This window comes from Telmatherina bonti (genome assembly GCF_933228915.1).
Source record: "Telmatherina bonti genome assembly, chromosome: 12".
Lineage (NCBI taxonomy): Eukaryota > Metazoa > Chordata > Actinopteri > Atheriniformes > Telmatherinidae > Telmatherina > Telmatherina bonti.
Window position 1 is genome coordinate 27,671,087 of NC_136610.1, and position 21,232 is coordinate 27,692,318.

A 21,232-nucleotide genomic window follows, 5' to 3' on the forward strand; every position below is an offset into this window, starting at 1 on the left:
TCATTTATGTATCCATTTTTTACTCACATTGACCTCAAGAATTCAAACATGATGAAGCAACATCAGTTTATTGAATGCAAAAGGAAGCAGAAGAGTCAGCTCTGGGATCAGAGAAGAAAATGGCAAATCTGTATACAACTGCAATCATGATCACAAGCTAAATTCTGGATTTATTGTTGAAAATCATATAGTCCTCTTTTATTTATGAATCATATCAGAAAGAAAAAAAATCCACCTTCACAGCAATAGAAAGAGGTTTTTCAGTTTCAAGGTTATGTGACCCACTGAAATATGCTTCAGTCTGTAGTTAATTTAAAACCTTGGTACAGCCTTTCGTGTGGATGAAAAACGGAGATGAAGCACGAATAAGTCCAGGCTACACTGGAGACCAAACTATTCATTACTGGCCAAAGACTTTACATCGGCATATGAAGACCGGTTGCCCTGTAGAGGGAAACACTGCCATGATAGAAGGAATAAATAAAAACATAAATGAGCTTAATATATTTAATATTATCTCTCATTAACTTTCTCTAATACAATAAGTAAGATTCAAATCTGCAGTAAATATATGAGTAAAAATAACAATTACAGCTATTTATCTACTGACTTATGTGTTTATTTGTTTTTCACCATTTTCCAGACCAACCTAACTTTTTTATTATTTGAGATTTCAGGTGGAATAATGTGACATCTAAGTGATCCTGACCCTTTATGTGCACTTAAAAATGCAGCAAGCGTGTTGTTCTTTGTCCAGTTAAAGATCATTTTATTTGAATTAGTCAAAAAGGTGTCAATATCATGAAGATACACTATCAATATTATTTTTTAGAGTAGTCACTTTGGAGAAAAGCATCTACTAAAGGACTATAGAACAGAATAGAATAGAATAAACTTCTTTTTTCTTCTTTTTTTTTTTTAAAGATCTTTTATATGCATTTTAGCATTTTCACAGAAATAACTTCTTAGAGGCATCAGTAGATTGCGAGCGAGGACAATAAAAGTACAAGGAGCAAATGGCCATGAACGTCCCTACCTTACACCCCTGTTGCACCACTGTTTCATTTGCAGATGGCTAAAGCTGAATGTCAGTATTATCATTCACTTTTAAACTTTAAGAAAAGTAAATATTAAACAAGAATGTTTAAATTTCACGTTTTCTTTGTGCTACGCTAAAACACGTTAAGTCACCTAAATAAGTTAGACTTTGTTTAGACTTTTTTTTCTCTTCTCCAGTATGCGTCAGTAGCGAGCGATTAAAATGTATTTATCTATATTCTGAGATTTTGATTCTTTTACAAACAAGTAACAGAATTTTTTTTTTTTTTCTATTAATGAAGCACACCAGTTTGGTAGAAATAGATATTGTATAAGGACATTTTTCTGCTCTATGTGATTTTGAAAACGTATTTTATGTGCTTGTAGATCTGATATTATTGTGATATTTGCAATAGTGATGTCTACTGCTGCTTTTACAGTGGAGGAGGAGGGTAATATGACTATTTTTTTAATCGTATTGTTAGAATAATCCTATTGCTGGAAATAATGGAGCACTAAAAAAGTTAAAAACCCTCAAAGATTGCGATGCTCATTAGTATCAGCTCTTAGAGGCTTCAACACCTGTAGCTCAGCATCTCTATAATATAAAATCAAATTGAGTGACCCTGAGCAGTGGACTAGACTGGATCTCAGCTTATCACAGCAGGGAAAATGTTCTCCAAGAACTGAGAATCGCATATCATACAGGTGTGAGTTGGGCCTCTTTATACTGAGTGCATGGCAGTAGATAAGATCTGCGTCTTCCTACTCTGAGCAGTTGACTCCAATGTCTAATAATACACAGAAAGAGAGAGGGAGAGAGGAGGGTGGGGGTTTCCATAGGAACACCCTGTGAGGACAGGCTGCATTGGAGTAACACAAATCTGCTCCCACTGTTACTTTTACCTGGTATTACATCCATGTACATACACACACTTCATCCATGCAGCCTGAACACATGCACACATCGGGGGGGGGCAAAAAAAAAAACCCCAAAAAAACTTCATGGAAACACAGGCATATACAGGATGTAACCGTACAAAGCTTACACAACTCCCTTGATCATGCATTTCCACTTCTGAACTTACACACATAAACACATGCTGCATGTGCGCAGACACATAGACACACACTCTCAATGCGTCTCACTGCTCCTTGTTGCCTTTGAATCTGTCTTTCTAATGAAGAGTGGGGTGCAGATCAATAGCGTAGGATAGAACAGGCCACTGTATGTGTGTGTTTGTGTGTGCATGTGTCTGTGTGCGTGCATGTATGGCGTGGGCATGAGTTCTGTGGTCGTCTGGCTTTGAGTGCTGGGATTTTCAAGGCTAAGCAGACAGACTGACAGACAGACAGACAAGCAGGCATGTGCTGCTCCCAGCAGCATTTGATGTGGATCTTTCTCTCTTCGCTTCTCTTTTCCTCTTCGCCTTTTGTCTTTGCTATTCTAGACCACATTATGTAAACATAAAGTTTACCATCCAGTTGTTACATCACGTCGCTCGAATATGAAAGCCACACTGGCATGATAAGACGCACCCTATAGATCCTCCAAATTTTGCTTCTCTTCGAACTAAATCAAATCGTTTTTCTCCCTTTACGCCCTTCCTATTTCTCATGCAATCACTCCCCCTTGTAGATCAATCACAGACATTAGCAAATTAATTAATGATCAATCAATCATCTCTACAAATCTTCTGTGCCAGGCTCGCTTAATTCACAGCCGTTATTGAATGTTGGACTCATTTCCTGGCTAAAGACAGAGGGAAGGAAGTTATATTTAGCAAGGTAATACAGGAGCAGAAGAAGTAGAGAAAGAGAGATGAAGAAGGAGCGAGATTGATTGGTTTCTTACACCATAAGCTGAGGAAGTGTGAATCAATGTCCTAAGTGGAGAGAGCAGGCTTTATTATTAATGTGGCACATTCGTCAATTAATCGCCACGGCGATAGAAAGCGATGGATCGCCGTGCTTTTTTTTTTCCCAGGGTGAACAGAGCATCATCACTAAATCTGCCTTTTCTTTCTAGCCCACCCCTCCCTAACAATTTCATTTTTATCCCCTTCAATCAGTGGTTTTGATCAATGGCTGCCTGTTCAGCTCATTCTGTTTGCTTTCCGCTGCTCCGAGTCGTCTCTCGTCTTTCCAAAGCACTGTTTGGAAGACTTGTGCTCTAAAGTTAGAGCATTCTGTTATTCTTTTGTAGCTCACTTGTTTACATTGAATTGTTTAGAGCCTGTGTTGCTTAATGGCAGAAGGACTCCCCCACAGTCCCTGGGCCAGTATGACTGCAATTAGCTGGTGGGCTGACACAGGCCGGAGGATTGATGCAGGACCTCATGTATCTACACAAAGCCTGCATTTGTTATACACCCTAGGCCTTGCTGTTCTGGGCTGTTCTTGTATGTTGTTTGTTCTACTGAATTGTTCATTACAGTTCAGGATGCGCTGGTGGGTTGTTGGTGCATGCTACATCAGACAGCACAGATACAATGATGCATCAGCTTCAAGAAAGTTGGAGAGGGTCAGACAAAGGCCATGGTTGCTAGCCACTGTAGCTTAATATCTGACTTCCACTTCCAGAAAATATATCACCTTCCCTCAAGTCTCTCCTCTTTGATATCTCTCTCGGCCTCATTCTCTTGCTTCTTGCCCCTCCTATCCACCCCTCCTCGTCCCCCACTCTGTCTCTGCTAGTATGACACAAGGACACTCCTTTGGTAGAAGGGTTTTAAGAGAAGACTCATGACGAGGCACTTAGAGATGTGAGCGCACACAACTCATAAATGGCCTGGACTCATCTTCAGTGGTGTAATAGGGGATCCCAGTAGACTGTCATGTGGTATGTTGTGCCTCTTGATGGAAACTCCAAAATAGCCATCTGAAAAAACCTTAGAAGGTGACATTCTTTGTCATTTGAAGCATATTTTAAAAAAATGGCACAATAACGCATTCCCAACGTCTTTGCTCTGGAACACAAATCTAATGCTTGAAAACCAAAGAAAACATTTACTTTTATGCCACTAAAGTGTGACTTTAGTAGGTTTATCAGACATCACAAATGCTAACAAAAAGAGGAAGAAACAATTAAGCAAAGTCTTTGGAAGAAGGGGGTTCATGGCCAACTATTAGTGATTACACTCAAACTGCAACATGACCTTGGCTGGACCTGCTGGCTCTGAATTGGACTTTTTTACTGGTAATTGTTAACATTGATCAGTGGTTTTATCCTGGTGACCATAAGTTTGTGCTGAAATGGTTATGAAGTGTAAGTGGATGATGGGTTACACAAGCCCATGAACTTTTGCAAGCAAGGGTAGATTTTCTGGCCTGCCTTCTATGTTTGTTTTGTGCTTTGTTGCATTGTTCCCTTTCAGTTCTGGGCTGATGTGAGCTGCCGTCTTGTTTTGCGCCTCACCTAAAAATGATCTTTAGAGGAGGATCTCCTCTGGGTTTGGGATGATTTGTTGCCTCAAATGGACAAGTTCACTTTTTTTGTTTTATATATATGTTTATATAGAGAAATACAAACCCAGTAGAAGACTGGCAGACAGGTCACTGTAAGGCAAGGCAAGTTTATTTGTATAACACATTTCATGTACAAGACAATTCAAAGTGCTTTGCATAAAACATTAAAAGCCACCCAGATGGTGCAAGGAAAGCATTAAAAAGCACTGTACTGTTGCAGTGAAAAAGAGAGCTGAGTCGTGTGGCAAAGTGGTTCATTCACCCCCACCCATGGCCATGGACTGTTTGACATGAACCAAAAAATAATATTTTGTCTACAAGTGGCAGAGATGCAATTCCAGCAAATGTTGAATCACCTTTAAAGGAAGATAAGCTTTGTTCTTTGCTAGGGGCTCAGAGTTTATATTCAGGCATCTGTTTCCAGATGCCTCTTAAATCTCTTCAGGACATCGTGAAGAGATTACATGTATTGGCCGGATTGGAAATGCTGTCTTGTCTGCTTTGCTTTAACTGCTACACCTGAGCCCAGCACTTAGACAAGTGGTTGAAAATAAAGCCATATTTGTTTAAATATAGACGCTATTTAATTGTCTAATTCATAACTATTTTTCTTTCCAAATGTAATTCCCAACTGCTCTGCTTGTGTAATCATGGGATTGTCATGGAAAAGAGTTTTTGTAATTACCACATAGCAGAAACAACACATTGTATTTGCGTAATAAGACTTAGATTGTCACTCATACCACCTAAAATGCCAGATTAACACTACTGTTATCTGCTGTTTCCAAGGCAGCATAATCCCATTTCCGCATTGTTCCCATTCACCCTTAAACAGAACGACTGTCTTAGACTCTTATGTTTCGTTGAAATGCATCTTACCACAGATTTTTTTAATGGTTTTTGTAGAGAACTTATTGGCCTGTTGAGATTGTACTTTAATTGTAAAAGCTCGACTGAAGATGGAGGTGAAGGCCTAAACGTAATGTGAACAAATCCATAATTTGATGCTAATAACAGAACCCTTCTACGTTGGAAAACTGTTTGTTTTTTTTCACCTTTTCTACTAACTACAATTAAATCATTTGGGAATTACAGTAATTAATGAGGTTTTGCAGCTTCCATTTTTATTCCATTGTCCAAGTCTTCTTAATGGTAGTGTGTGTCTCCAAATTTCCAATATATACATCTGCATGAGCAATACCATCATGATACCAATGCAGATACACATCCATGTCCTTGCAAGCTTTCTTATCTCTTTTTTATTAGCAGTCAGGGTAGTCCTTTTTAGTCTTTGGCATGTGCAATGCTGATCTGATGTATGTTTTTCCCAAATGTTGAAATGTGCACTCATCTGACCACAGAACACATGTCCAGTGTTTTCAGTCCATCTGAAATCAGCCAGAGAATTATCAGAGGCAAATGACTTCCTTCTGACATAATACAGTTTCAGGTTACATTTTTGGTGACAGATGCAGATATTTTATGGTAATTGTTTTTGAAGGAACTCCTGTGCTTTTGTGCTGTATTGATTATGGTGATATGATAGTAGGCATTGCAAATGTATGGCACACCTACTGAGGATTCTGAGGTCATCAAAATATAACAGAGGTTTCTAAATGTGGCCTTTGAAATCTCACCATGCACCCTGAAACGTTTCACAGTGTTTATGCAGTAAAGGCATTGGAAATCATGCCTTTAGACTAAATTTAAGTTTTTGTTTAATAGTAAATCTATTTTTCTGGAAATGGTGTTTATATGATGTTTATTAAGATCCTTATTAGAAAAATTTACATCAGTCTCAATGAACAGAATTCTCTTAAAGACATCCAATTCTCTTTTTTTTTCAAATGAAGATGTCTTGCCTTACAGTCACAGTACCTCCCACTAACATCATATCCTCAGAGCTGCTCCACCACCATGCTCTGACAGCTTGCATTATGCATTAGCATGCATGTTATGTATGTAATAACGTCTAATACCATGTAAGAATACAGGAGTTAAATTGGGCACCAGGGACCCTTTTGGAATTAGCTGAGTGCATTACTGTGATGCCTGCATGAACACTAATACACACACAGTCAACAGAATTAAAAATCAAACTTGTACACAAGTGCAAAAATACTTTTACATGTGTGCATAACACACACATCCACAAAATCCCTTAAAGCACACACAGAGAAACACACATAGAGCACATATGTGTGATCGGCCCAGGTGTGCCGCTGGGAGGAAATTACAGAGCTAGGAGGGGAAGTATTTCAGCAGCCAGCTGCTTCCGCGCTCCCTCTCTGTGGCCACTGGCTCGATCCCTTGAGAGCGAGACTGCCTTATTACCACACTCAGCATATGTGTGTGTAGGTAGGCACATATATGTCTTTCCCTGTGTGTGTAAGGGTTTTATTCCTTGCCTATTTAACTCGCAGCTGAATGACAGCTGTTGTGCATGTCCTGGTGTGCGCCTCTGTATTTGTCAGCGTGCCTGTATTGTATGTCCCTCTGTGTGTGTTCTCCCTTCAGCTTGTCTGACTCCTCACCTGCTAGTAAACTCCCAGCAGGCCTTCCATTGAGCCGTCAGTCAGCGTGCCACAGCACCGCTTTTAAACTGAACAGGTCTCCCAGGATAATAGCAGGGTGCGGTCAACCTCTGCTCCAGTCGGCATCCTCCGGTGCTACACTGACCCACAAACAGGCTGAGCGTGTAAGGGGGGATTTCTGCTTGTCTGTAAAACCTTAAAGAAATAAAATAAAAAGGAACATAATAGTTAGTTGACATGGAAAAGAATGAAAGAGTATCGTGTTATTGCAGCCGTGATCATTGAGAGAGTGTCATAATCAGGGTGATCATAGTGCTCTGACAAGATTAATATTTTGTGCATTCTCTGTTGTGTTTATACAGTATTTTTGGATTTTGACTCTGTTGAAATCCTGGTTCTCTTGCTAGGTTCTGTATGTCTATGTTCTATATAACTGCATAATATGTGAATAATCAGTTTTTCTATGTGAAATTCTAACATTGCTAACAGAGAAATTGTGTAATAGCTACATTGATCTACATTTTCAAATGGAATTGGTACAATCCAAGATTATAATGGCCACCACAATCATATCAGGTTTGGTCATAAATATGGACTACAAGAAAATCAATCAATGTAGATACAGTATCAATGCCTGGCAGAAAGATAGATAGATAGATAGATAGATAGATAGATAGATGCTACTTAAAAGACAAAGGGAAATAAAAATTGTGCCATTAATCAGTCAGAGGGTATGTATGCAGGTATTAATGCAGCGCTTGAACAATGAATGTGCAACAATGAGAAAAAATATGTGTGTCTTTTTTTATGTGCATGGGCTTAAATTGGGTTTTTCATCAGACATCAGGTAGTGTGTGAATATAATAATGCACAACGTAAGTCCCTCGAGAAGGCTAGTGTTCTGTCTTAGCATCAGTTATGCAAGCAGCCAACCTAAGGGATAGAAGCTCAAGGAAGATGAGATGGTGTGTGACTTCCATCCTCCCACTACTGTCACAGTGAGCAAATATACTAGACACACACACATACACACACACACACATACATATGCTGTATTAAATCTGGCAAGCCTTGGAAAAGTGGAGGAGACACCAACATTGCTAAATAAGGTTTCTGAATGTTCACACTTGGGAAGTGGAAAAATTGGGAAAAAGTTAAAGCATTTTCACAGCCATTGTAAGAGATGTGAGAGATGTTTAAGTCATTCTGATATTCGGGATAATAACTTGATTATGATTACCTGCAAGAGTCTAAAGGAGCTTCCAAATCAGACACACTGCTCCCCAGTATGAGCTACCACTCTCTGTACCAACATGTAGGTTAACACAGCAGTGTGTGTGTAAAGTGGATGTAACACTAAAGCAGGTGATTTCAAGGTTAATGGAGCCTCCTGTGTGAATGAGACTTACATCAGTCTGGAGAATCTGGCACATTTGCTACTATTACAGCAGTTTCTTCATTCTGCACCAAGCGGCAACCTCCGGCGGTAAAAATTGAAGCCTATGCGGAAGTGCATAAAACTGCAGTTCCCCTTCTATCCACTAGGGGCTGACTGCAAAATTGAGCAAATCCCCATAGACTCCCATGTTAAAAAGACCAACCTTACGGCAGAAATAAACATGTTTACAGTCATGTTCAAAAATCCATTTTCAGTTTATAGGTCAGGTTAACCTTCATGACAACTGTGGGGGGAGTGAATTTTTTTCTAACTCGCCCGTTTAAAAGTAACTTAATCTCGAAGTTTGGCATATTTAGAGGCCTGTCCTTTTGATTGACAAGTATCAATCTTCGGCTTTCAGTCAGAAGAACGTAGAACAACCGCGATTTTTAGCTGGTAAACTACGTGACTTAGCTTTAGCCTTCTTACCTGTGTTAGCTGGTTAGCTCCGAGTTAGCTCTGTTAGCTCTGAGCTACATAAAGCTCAGAGTTCACCTGATGACAATCATCCACCATGACACTCACAGCCCCCCTCTCAGCTCCACCTCTTTGCCCATATTTGTATTTTCCTGGCGAGACGATGCGCATGACGCTGGTGTGTAGATGGTAGGAACCGCCCACCGAGCTTCAATTCAGCTCTTCAGAGACCTACGGGTGATGTCATGGAGGCTCCGTCCATCTCTTTATGTACAGTCTATGTTCTGCACAAATGAAGTTTATGTGCAGTTGTTTTGTGCATAGTTCTCAAACGTTTTCAATCCACAACCCCCTAAATAACATATGTTAGTGTTTGCGTCCACCACCCCAACAAATTATCTGGTGACCCTTATGGGGCTCCCAGTTTGAGAACTTCTGCTTTAGTGAATAGTAATGATGCTCCTGCAAAGCAAAATTATGACAGCTTTTTTGAAGTGTTTGGGTTTTTGTTTGTGATATGTATGGGTATCCTATAGTTTTCAGCTTTTGCACACAATGTTTTTTTTTCTATTATAACATCTCTCAATGTGTATTTGTGCCCTTGTTGAATTGGCCGCCGATGAGCCCTTCATTTCAAGCATTTTCAGCTGAAAAGTCTTGAGAATCCTGATAAAAAATAAATAAATAGAAGGTTGGCAAACCAAAACAGTGCCGCCACATTTTGTCTGCAATAAAATGGACAATTCTGGAACAAATTTGGGAGTTTTTTAAGACAAAACAATCTTAAAGTGAGACCTGCACAGAGGTAAACCTTGTAAACGTAAGCATCTGATGATGTTAGTTGAGATTTGTTATTTTACTTCATTATATTTTTTGTTGTTTTTGTCTGTTTGACAAACTGAAACATGCATCCACAGGTTGTTGAAGTTAGACAATGAAATTGATCATAAATGGATGGCAATAAAAACCTTATTATGACCTGTATGAGAGAATTTTTAGTGTGTCAATAAATAAGAGGAAAATTGATGGACGTTTCTCCTCAGGTGTTTACCATCTATCATGTTTTTAGACCGATGTTTTGTTTAAAGAGCAGGACTGGAGGCTGGGGCCTCTGTGTAAGTGGAGGGTGTGGTGGTGGAAGGGGCGGGGGAGGCTACTATGCAGGTATGTGATGTGTCTGCGTGATAAGGCATGTATGATCGAGTGTATGTTCTTAAACTGAAGTGTTTTAACCTAGATGTGATGGTTTGTTTTACATACAACCATAATTTGTATTTATTATGTAAAGCACTTTGAGCTGCTTTTGTATGAAAAGTGCTGCATAGATAAAGTTTGATTTGGTTTAATTTAATATGAAATTTTGCATTTACCTGAAGGGGTTTTTATACACGGGAGTCCTGCTGTCTAGTCCCAGTTTTCCATGAAAGGTGTCACACAGCAATGATTTGAATGGCTTTTTCACAGTTCTGTATGGAGATCTGTGCAATAGTTGATGTTCACTGTGTGTGCCTCATTGCTGCTACCGATTAGCGGAGTGATGTGTGGCAGTGGGAGTTTGTTAGGCTGCAGTTCATTTGCTGCTGCACCCCCTCTGGAGTTTGATTTAATAAAACCCAGCTCTGCGCCTCCTCGTTCAGAAAAGGCCATAATGCAAGTCATAAGCATTGAGTAGAGGCTTAGATGAAATATGCAGGTTATGAATAGATGTTGAAAAAAAAGAAGGTGCTTTTCTTATGGATTTTTTTAAAGAATCTGAATTAGGATGGAAATCAAGTATTGTTTTCACTCTTACCTACAGCTGGCTGGGTACGGCGTGTTGCTTTAGTTCGATTTGTTTAGATTTAGCTTGAATAAAAGTTTAGGATTTCTGCATTGAGACGCTAGAGCTTTTCAAAGGATAACATACACGTTTTTTCATTGTGTGTTCTACATCTAATGAACCAGAGAGAAATCAAGCGAATACCAGACGGGTCATGTTGTGGTTCTTTGTACACTCTTGATCCCTGGGTCTTAAGGTATGCCTGTGTGTGGAGCAATTATGGTAAATCAGTAAGTAGCAGGGATTCTGCTGGCATGCTTACATAATCACCATTAGTCTTCATTTTACAATACTGTGTTCTAATTATTCTTTAAATTCGGCCCTCAATCTCTAGATAGAAATATTGCAGAATTACTGCTGATTTATGCTCAGAAGTCAACATACCCTTACAAAATATATGATTTTTCTGGCTTTTTTTTTTTTTTTTTTTCTTTTTTTTTTTTCAGAAAATATGAATGATGACACAAAAACGTATCTATTGTTCATTGTTGATGGTGACTTGAAGCCATTTATTATTAGACCGTTTTGTTTGCTCTTTTTAGATTACGTGTCATGCAATCTAAGCCCGTGCGTTCTTTTGGCTGGTTCTGCTGTGAACTGAAGAATTTCCTTTCTGATGGAACAATATTATTTGTCGAAAAAAACATTTAAGACAAAGTTAAGGCAGACAGATAGGTATTCACAGGGTTCGGTTATGTCATGGTGCCACTTCACAATAAGAGCGATCCAACCTGACCACCTTCATATCTTTTCAACTGCAGCAGAAAGTCATTAACTGTGGAAAGACAAAATTCTTTTCTTCTTGGTTTTATCAGTGGTTATGTAATTTACCTAACTTAAAAAAATGCTCATGATGCTCAATCATAAGTTTGTCTAATGTATCTACTTCTTTTCTTTTGTATCATTTGAAGTCAGAAATGTCCTTTTCCCTTATGGTACTGAATGCAGCATCAAGAGTGCAACAATGGATACATACAGCCAAGTACAAAAACTTACTTGAAAAAACTGAAAAAAAGTCATGATTTTAGCATCAGTCTATAAAAATGTAAACAAAAAACAGCTGTATACGCTGACAGTGACCAGGGTTTATTAAGCTTGCATATGACTGGAAATACGACTTTCTTTTGACTTCTTTTATGCTCACCATGTGGCTGTTATTTTACTTCAGTTGTCTCATACCCAGTCTGGGTTAATTCAACAAGACTTTCAATCAGACCGGGCAGAAGCAGCAGTACCAGTACACGTTTGGAAATGGAGCCATTGTACTTTAATCCTCTGGTATTCTGACCAAAGTATGTGACAGATTTCTATAAAGACCTCAGGAAATTGTATCGACTGTAAAGCAGAAACAAAACTCCTCATTTAGGTTGTTTGAATGAAGCAATAAGAGAGAAACTGTGACCAAAAGGCTTGATGGTAAGCTATATTTGAGCTGTCAGAAGCAGCAGTGAATGCTCTTAAGGTTTTTATGCCTTGCAGACATGTTTAGTATGAATGTTTCCATTTTTTAGTCATAGAAAAAGGATGTTTTATCAAATTCTATTTGATACTGCAGGTTGTGATTGTTCAAGCAGATGCATGTTAATTTTACAATAACTGATAATGAAAAGCTGGAGCCCAGACCAGGCTCTTTCTGAACTGCCTCAGAGGATTCAGTTTGTCCCATCTCCATGAGATCTATACAGGTTTAGTTAAACATCTCTGTGAAGGTGTTACGGCTTTCATGTTATTCTGTCCTCCACTGTTATAGTCACAATCACACTGAGACAATTAGAGAGCAAGCTGGCACTTTTTCACTGCCGCGCTTACATGTAGTCTTCTTCTCCTGCCATATGTGTCATCCTGCAGCAACTAGAGGTAGATAGATCGTCCTCCATAACAGATGTGCTGATTCCAGAGAAAACTTAGTTTCTTTCTTGGCATTTTACTCATGCTCCCCCTGAGATTCCTCTTTTTCTAGGTTTATTATTGCTGAGAATTCCAGGAGGTTTTTGAAAGGATTCCCAATCAAGCTGTCAAACCCCCTTTTTTTGGATCGGGATTGGATTATGTTTGTTTTGTTTTTGTTTTTTTTTTTGTTAGCCTGTTCTTGCATAGTTGCTTATTCCATTGTTTCACCCATCAGCATTCTCATTTTGACCTCTGTTCTTCCTGTTTCCTCCACTTTGCTGCTCTTAGTCTCTACATAGTTCTTCCATTACTCACCCCTTCAATAGCAAACTCAGTGTTATCATGTGCTGGGTAACAACAGTGTTCGGGGTAACACGTTACAGTAACAATATTACCTTTTGGGCGAACACATTACACTTATATCGGTAGAAAAATGACTTTACTATACTGTAGGAACAGGCTTTCCTGCATTACCCGAGCCGAGTGCTTGTGTGTAAAGTTCTGATCCATGTAAGTGGTACGTGCATTTGCTGCCAGTGTGTTTGTGTGTGTGTCCTTGCCTGGACAGGTTGCCATAGAGATTGATTTGAGTGAGGTGACTGCTTGTGTGTCCACTTCTAGACTTCATAGAAAAAACAATTAATCATTGTAGCTGAAATTCTTTGGGCAGTGGAAGGAAACTTTTCTGTGTGTCATATCAGCTAATCAGTCTGATCGATCAGCTGTTCTGCGAGATCTGATGCTGAGGCCGTACAAGATGATAACAAATAACAAACAAATATCATTTATTATAGTGCAATACCTACCACAGAGACCCGAGCTGGAAGTTGGATCTGCAGGGGGATGCGGCTCTTATGAATTCGGCCTTATGAAAATTTTCATAGCTCAGGGAGTTCTAGTAGCATGTACCGTCACAGCGTGACCTCATCATCATAGTTTCCGTTATCCTGTTGAGCCGATGTGTGCAGTGTGTGTGTGTATACCTCACATTTCTACACAGTAAATTAAGAAATAGGAAAGTAAAGTAATAAGTAGTGGCATTGCTTTTCCAATGCAGTAACTAGAAAAGTGATCTCATTATAATTTACACAAATAAGAAGTAACGAATTACTTTTTTTGAGTGACGACCACAGTAGCTACCAGATCATGTGACTTATAGTTGTTTTGATTTTAATTGGGGAAAAATTAGTTTCTGATTCTAAGCCTGTATTAACTGATATTGAGTGTAACATAAAGGTTGAAACTGTTTTATTGGCGTCAGCGGAAGACTGAACATGGACATGTTTAAATCTTTGGAAAGGGTTGTGTATTTTGAGCTATGGACTGATGACCGGATGAGTCGCATCTTTTCTTTGTATCATGCATCCATTACTTCCAGAAACACTTTTATTCAGGACTACTTTTTCACCTGTAGTTGATCTCAATTGAGCTGGAACCCAGAGAACTGGTTTCTGTTCATCTGATTGTTATTTTTTTTTAGATTTGTATCTTTTTCTCCCTGAATGGTGGGTTTTAAGTTGTGTTTGTGACTACAGCAAGAAACTAGTTTTTATATTGTACCATCCTGAAGCATCTTGTAATGTTTTCAGCTTTTTTTCACAATGTCAACAGACATTTCTCTGGTTTTTCTGAATCATTTTAAAATAGTTTTGATTGCAAAATATCCCAAATATTTGCAGTTTCCACTCTGCAAAAAAATATTTATTTACCTTTTCTACTATTTAAAGTTTGCTTTCATAAAATACATAAATGAATGTGTAAAAATAAGTCATTTACAGAAAAAAATCACAAAAGATTCTCAGGTTAACATCTTCTTTTGGATTATTTCCCTAAAACCTAATTAACTGATTAAATATTTTGCAAATATCTATCTACATTTTGTATAGAAACAGAATTGTGGAAAAAAATATTATAACTTACAACTTTTGGCACAGATTGTACAGATCTTTGGGAGAATTTTAAATACACACACCTTTTAACAAGGTTTCAATTAATGATTACTTTGGTTTGTCTTTTATCTGTTCACTATTTTCTTGTCTTTCTGCTCATGAATCAGTTCTTTCCTCCCTGCTGTAATGACTTTGGACCAGATTTGAACTCACAGCGTGTCTGACTTTGCAAAGAATGATTCAGAGACACTCCAGCACAGAATACAGGCCAATATCCGTTCTGGCTCATCTTCCCCCACACATCTTCCCACCATGTCTCCCTTCTTTTAAATCCTTGTTTGCAATATCAATATACCAAAAATTCCATCAATTCCCTCTTTTTCCACAACTTTACTTCTGGTACATATGTACTTTTATCTTCTTTTCTGTTTAGTCTAGATAAAAACATAATATTAAATGTTACAATGTAAATAACATGTTGCCAGCTAACAGATAATCATCCAACCAGTAATTAACCAATAAGGGGCTCCAACATTTTTTTTACGTTTTGGTCAGAGCTTTAATTCAAAATTAGATAAAATTTTCCATGAAATGGAAAAATGTCTGTTTAAACATCTGATGTGTTGTTTATATTCCATTACGCATGAAAAGGTTTTATTTGGTTGGAAAATCATTGCATGTTTTTATTTACATTGCACTCAGTTTCCCTATATTTTAAGGGGTTGGAACATCTAGATTAGTGCTGTAATCTGATAACAGCAATTTAATTGGAGTGTAACAGTGAAAGGAAAAAGTCTAATTTTGGTAATGGTATGCATGATGAAGATGCATACCTGAAGTTTCAACTGCATTTTCTTTCATGCTGTTATATATGCTGTTTGTAGTCTCGAGGGTTGAGAGAGTGTGAGAAGTCAACACAGATTTCAAAGGTTCCTCTCATCCAGGGAATAAAAAGAGATAAAAGAAACAGCAGGTACAAGTCGAGTAAAAACAGAAAGACAGAACGAGAGGACAAAGGGGAAGGTAATATCACATTTATTACAAATCCTCATCAGTCAAGTTCAAATGTCTGAGGCTCAAGTTCAGGGCAGGATTCTTTGTAATTCCAACTTTAGTGTGATGTTACAGCCATTGTAAAGCTATGCACTACAAACAGGTTAAATCCTCTTAAAAAAAAACAAATATTAATACTTATAATAGAAGCACCATTTCAGTCTTCACCGATAAAGCTGTCGACTGTAAATGCCGTTGAGAAAAAACAATTATTCAGCTCCAAGGAGTTGTTTTCAGAATAGAAGCATTGCTTTGGTACAAGCACCAACACTGTCTCAACCTCTCCGTGTGGATTATTTTTACTCACAAAGCAGATAAACACATCAATTACTAATGTTTAACTGAGCTGCTACAGCAACAAGCCTACTAAATCCATCCAATTAAGTCCAGAAGTAAAAAAAATAAAAGAGAGAAAATTGTTCAGCTGCAATAAGAGATGAGATTATATTTTTACTTTTGTGAAAAAGCTCTAATCTGCGTTAATCACAGCTTTAATGTTGATGTTTTAAGGCTTCATCTAAATATCTGCGTACTATTGATATTGATACACACACCCACACAGTAAAAAAAAAATGAGGGCATCCCTCAGTATATCTTGTGTGTTTGTGTCTATTTGTACGTTATTTCATTATAGTAAAGGGTATGATTTATTATATGCCTGCCATCACATCTTCCTTCTCAGCACATGAAAAACACACTCAGAGACAGACATGGCGGTGGGACAAGCGTGTTTCTCTCCCTGTCTGGGTAGTTAGGGTTGAGATTGCCAATAAATAGTGGCCGGTGGCCTTCAGCATCACCAGCGGGGAGAGATTTGTGTCCTCATGCTTGATTGGCCCATGCCTGAGGAAGAGAACAAACCATCTTGTTAATCAGGGAACACTGTGGGGACACCGTGTGTGTTTTTCTTTGGCAATCATACTTGTTGTGGCACATTGTCAAACTGCTGTGCGTACATATCCGCATGTGTTTGTGAGAAAAAGAAAGAGACTGAGAAAGTGAGTGTTGTGTGAGTGTGTGTGACATTATGCCAGCTGATTGAGACGCCAGCAGTGCAGAGCTGAGCCGATGGATGACAGATGGGTGTTAAAGGCCGCAGGAGCAGCCATGATTTATGTTTGCACATATGTCTGCGCACAAACTCCTGGCTGCCGGAGCTGTCATATTATAATCCTACCTGTGTTTACAGCCCCCCGAGCACCAATTTTCACCTTTAGGGCTGCCAAATACAGTCTAGTGTGATGCCGACATCGAGTGCTGTCTGTCATCTATTACAAAATTTCACATAATGCATTAAAAAGTATTTAATGCTTTACAGAACTTTACGGAAATACAAATGGCAGAAAGGGCTTTTACGTTAACATTATCTGTATTCTACATCTTTTAATTAAATTGTCACATTTTTATGTTTTAAAGCTACAGTATATCTTTGCTGTCGTTGCAAAGTGTGTAACCTGAGTTGTAAGTGTTTATTTTATGGTATTGCCGTGTAAATGTTAGTTATTTTTCTTTTTTTTTTCTTCTTTTTCTCTCATATTCACAAAACTGCAGCAATAACTTTGGGTCATTCAGCGGTGAAGAGAAATTGTAAAAGATAAAAGAGAAATGTGCAAAGAATGCATTTGTTTCTTTATACACAGTCAGGAGCATTGGATAGGATCAATAAAAGAAAAGGTAAAAGCATTATTATAATTCTGTTTCGAGCCTGATACCAGTGTTTTATTTTTAACCTTCTTAAACAAGCATTTTTGTCTGAAACTTTTCCAAAGTTTTTCCTTGGATGTTGACTGCCTTTCTGGGAGGCTTGAGCACTCCATATGACCTGTTGCCATGGATTTTCCTTTCAGTTGTTGTGTTATTTACCTCAGCGTTTCTTTCTGTTTTTCTTTCTCAACCCTATAAAACACAGAGTTTATTAGACTTTTTGCATCACTTCCTGGTAAAAACTTTGCTGAGAACTACTTGTCTTCTGCCCCCTAATAGATACCAGGAATAAGATTACACTACAATAATTATGACATAACCTATGGTAATAAATGGTAAATATATCCCCAAAAGTGGCTAAGGTTTTTGTTAAATTATGTTACTTTTTGTTATAGGGCAAAGTAAAGACCTCATATTTAAAAAAAAATAAATAAATAAATAAAAAAAAAAAAAAAAACAGGTTTCAAAGGGCTGAGAATGGCTTCTTGGCAGGCACCTATACACAGAGACCATTTCTGCTGAGGCTTCAGCAGAAGATTCGGGTCTTGTGTTTAGTCTTTCTCCTTTATCTTAAGGACATCATTTCTTGTGTTTCTGCAATAGAGAATTATTTTAATCCTGTTACATCTTCCTCTTTTGTTCTCTACTTCAGTTTAATATGCTCACACATCTTATCTCAAGCTCATAGTTCTTTGGAAAGGACTTTTTTTTAGTGCTAAATTACTACTTTATGTTTGTAAAACTGTCTTCTTCAGAAATGCAACTATGTGTGAACAAAATGCTTTTTTTTGCAACAAGCTGCCAGTAAGGAAGTGCCAAAATATACTATTTAAGATCCTATTTAAACTGGTTCTTTGCTAAGTATTTTATATATGTTGACACCAAAATCCCCTTAGTTTATGCTAGAATGAGTTATGGGCCACTTCAAGGTTTAACCATAGACTGAATATAAAAATGGACGGAGCCTCCGTGACGTCACCAATAGGTTTCTGAAGAGCTGAATTGAACCTCGGTGGGCGGTTCCTACCATCGCCCTCTTGACAGGGACATGCATGTCATCTCACCCGGAAAATACAAATATGGGCAAAGAGGTGGAGCTGAGAGGGGGCCTGTGAGTGTGATGGTGGATGATTGACATCTAGCAAACTCCGAGCTGCTTATAGCAAAGAGCTTACTGAGCTAACCGGAGATAACAGGAGCCAACCAGCTAACGGAGTTAAGCGGGCTAAAGCTAAGTCATGTTGTTAACCGGCTAAAAACCGCGGTTGTTTTGCGTTCTGCTTAGTTGAAGCGGGAGATTGGGTACATATCAATCAAAAGGATATGCCGAATTTCAAGATTGAATTACTTTTCAAGGGGCGAGTTAGAAAAAAATTCACTCCCCCCAGAGCTGAAGGTAAATCTGACCTATTAAACCGAAAATGGATTTTTTTTTAACCACTCTGTAAATGTGCTTATTTCTGTTGTGAAGTTGGTCTTTTTAACATGAGAGTCTATGGGGATTTGCTCTGTTTTGGAGCCCCTAGTGGATGAAGGGGGGGGCTGCAGTTTTATGCACTTTTTTTTATTTATTTATTTTTTTTATGCACTATACAGGCTTCACTTTTTACCACCGGAGGTTGCTGCTTGGGTTTAACAAACAGAAACAAGTGCATATTTTCTGAAAACGGACCAATGGGATTAGAAAGAGTGACAAAACAGCCACACAATATGTAACATTTAAAGAAAATCTTCCAAAGCCTGAAGAACTTTAACTTACTAGAATTAACCCAAATTAATTATTATGAAAGCTGGGGTAGGTAATCTTGCTTAGAGAATTTTTTTTTTTTTACTCTGGGTGAAGTGGTTCCTCGTTCTGATAGTAGTCTATACATTTTGTAATCATGAACAATAAGAAAAATAGTAAGACCCTTCAGTTTACTGTAAATCTGTAATAACTCGGACCAATCCAAACATTCGGATAAGAAATAGTTTATTTCTTATATTTTGTGAGCTTCTTCTCCCAGCTACCCTCTTCCCCTTCCCGCAGTGCATACCTGATAACCACACCCTGCATTTAAATAGTCGTGAAAAAGAAACTCGGAAGGCAAACATGGCTGAGAAAATGGAGGAAGGATTTCCCCGACCCAGCTCAGTTTATTTTCCTCCTCTCGCTAAACAGCCGAGAAAGAGGAAATATTTGGTGGAAACAGCTGCAAAAAAAAACCTTGGATCACGCAAGGAACAAAACCAGAGAGGGAGGAGCCAAGATGGGGTGAAATTTTCATATCTTGCTAGCTTAACCAGACTGCACCCAGCAGACTAAATAAAATGCTAGTCAAGCACACAATAGCTATCAACAGTATCAGTCCTGGTATTATGCAACAACTTTACCCGTTAGCATGCATCAATGTGTGTATGCTCCAGTATTTTATAGCAGGAGCTGCCCTGTTGGGCGTTTTGAAGACGTTGGGTAAAAAAAAATAGCCATCACAAAGTACCAACATTTCTACTACTGTGTGCATGTACGTGCTTCTGTAGAACAAAGTTCTACAAGACTTTAAAGTGGTGTGGTGTGGAAAATATTTAAATGAGTGTAAAATACTTTATTTAAATGTACTTAAAATGCCACTCAAGCAAATATGCTCCATTAATCTTTATTCCAGTTCAAATTCAAACATCTTCCCAGATTCCCAGATTTCAATATTTGCAAACAACAGAAACTGGCAGACTAAATGAATAATGACTGGCTTAATGACTTAATAAGGAGATTATACTTTAGCCCAGTTTCTAAACAAGCTCAGCTTAAAACATTGTTAAATCAAATTGAATCAACTTTTTTTCTTTCTTACATCAGTCTCCAATACTTAGTGGAGGCCCTTTCCTTTTTTCCAGCTCCATCATGCCTTCTGTCCTGGAGGTAGCCCCAGGGCTGGCAGGTGTGAGTGTGTGAGTGTGTGAGCTTGAGCTTTGCACGTGTGCATCAGTGCATTCCTCAGTTCACAGCAACCTCACCTTATAGCTAATGCACAGTGAATTTACATATCAGTTTAAAGTTTATTGGATTCTTTCACCCTTAATGTGTCCACATGCAGGTTGGATTGTTCCCGTTCCATCCATTAATCATCAGTAAATAGTGACAAGTGGCCTTTAGCATAACCATCAGGGAGAGATAAGATTTCATTGGCCATTCTGAATTCTCTTCACTTCCTATTAAGGGCTATCTCCCTGCTGCAAAATACAGCAGCCCGGCATTGCTGTCATGTGACCCCACATCAGGTAACTTTAAGTACTGATTGAATAGCAGGAAATTTTAAAGCTGATATTGACAAGTCATTACAATAATTAGAAAAAAAAAGAGTTTACATACTGTCCCTCAGTTTATAAATGCAACACAAAATCTGCAAGCTCCACGTGTCTCCTTTCACATGGAAGTTAATTCCACTGCCATCCATCACACCATTAGCTTTAATGCAAATGTTGGTTCTCATAAATTAGATGTTTTTCTTTCTGATAAGTCTGCATGTTTGGGCTTTCTCTGCAGACATGAAGGGATTTACCTTTTCTTTCTGTCAGATGCATGTTTTATGTGAGAGTTTTTATGGTCTCACAAATCTGATCATGGCTCCCACAGTTCCCCGTTTTAGACTGTAAAAAGTGCCAGCTCTAACCTTTGATATCTTGTTAAAGTTCACCCCTGCTTTGTAGTTATGTTAGTTTTATTTTCAGACTGTATACACAGGCACATTATCCAGTCGTTACTTAACTGAAGCACATGCATGACAGATTTTCTTCATTTAATTTCCCTTTTCATAAAACATACCTTAATCCTGATTTTTTTTTTTTTTACATGCAAGAAAATCCAAAGCAGTGTTGGGGTTTGTCAATTTAGAATATTCCCCATCTACAGCCATCCATTCAGTCTGACATAGTGTGCAGCCCCCAGCAGGGTCAGAGTCAGCAAAGTGAAAGGTGATGTGCAGTATTCAAATGAATGAAATAT

General features: G+C 38.3%; 1 protein-coding gene across 1 annotated transcript in view; it reads left to right on the plus strand.

Annotated features, from left to right (window-relative positions):
• The window catches only part of LOC306763370 (A disintegrin and metalloproteinase with thrombospondin motifs 2-like), a gene marked incomplete at both ends in the record, with an annotated part of 142,533 nt that overhangs the window by 60,536 nt on the left and 60,765 nt on the right, over positions 1-21,232 (plus strand). The gene's annotated exons all lie outside the window — the stretch shown is intronic.